Source organism: Seriola dumerili, unplaced genomic scaffold (assembly GCF_002260705.1).
Source record: "Seriola dumerili isolate Sdu_G_001 unplaced genomic scaffold, Sdu_1.0 BDQW01000155.1, whole genome shotgun sequence".
Taxonomy (NCBI): domain Eukaryota; kingdom Metazoa; phylum Chordata; class Actinopteri; order Carangiformes; family Carangidae; genus Seriola; species Seriola dumerili.
Genome location: NW_019174410.1, coordinates 28,030 through 28,759, shown reverse-complemented (window position 1 = coordinate 28,759; position 730 = coordinate 28,030).

Sequence of the window (730 nt, the reverse complement as noted above, 5' to 3'; positions counted from 1 at the left end):
TTTTTTGCATTTTTATGCCTTACTATACTATGACGTTTTTACGATGGTTTTTGACTTAATATACCATGACTTATGACATATATATGAATATATGTCCCTACATCAAGAGTGATGTTACCATATGTGTCACCTCTTAATGGATACTGTGACGGTTTAGTCAGTTAACTGGACCTGAAATCAGACACAGACACAGGGTGAAAAGTTGTTTTAATAAAAACAACGATGTAGGAAGGGGAGGCTGGTGGCTGGTGTGGGCCGGAGACTGGCAGAGGTGGGTGGAAGGCAGTGGCAGAGCTCGGCTGGTGATGTGGCTGGAGTGGAGGCTGGAGGATCTTCTTGTGAGGTCGTGTGACTGCAGAGACTGGTTGGAGGCTGGTTTGAGAGCACTGAACACAAGAGAGAACAGGTCAGCAAAACTTCCAAAGAGCTACAACTGAGCACTGTGAAATCTTCATAGGAGTTAAAGTGGCTGAGAGAAAGCTACCATAATGTACAGTAAACAATTTGGTGATGAGTGGAGAGTCAGATGAGGTACTTGTACTGGAGGTTTGATGAAGTGATGAGTCGCAGGTATTGAGATAACCCAGGAGCCAGGAGAAGGAAGCCACGCCCACACATAGCCACGACTGGGGAGAGGGGAAAAACACAGAAACACAAGGGAGAGAGAGAAAACCACCTAGAGATTCAACAGGGCCATAACAAATATATTATTCTGACATATACACATCCT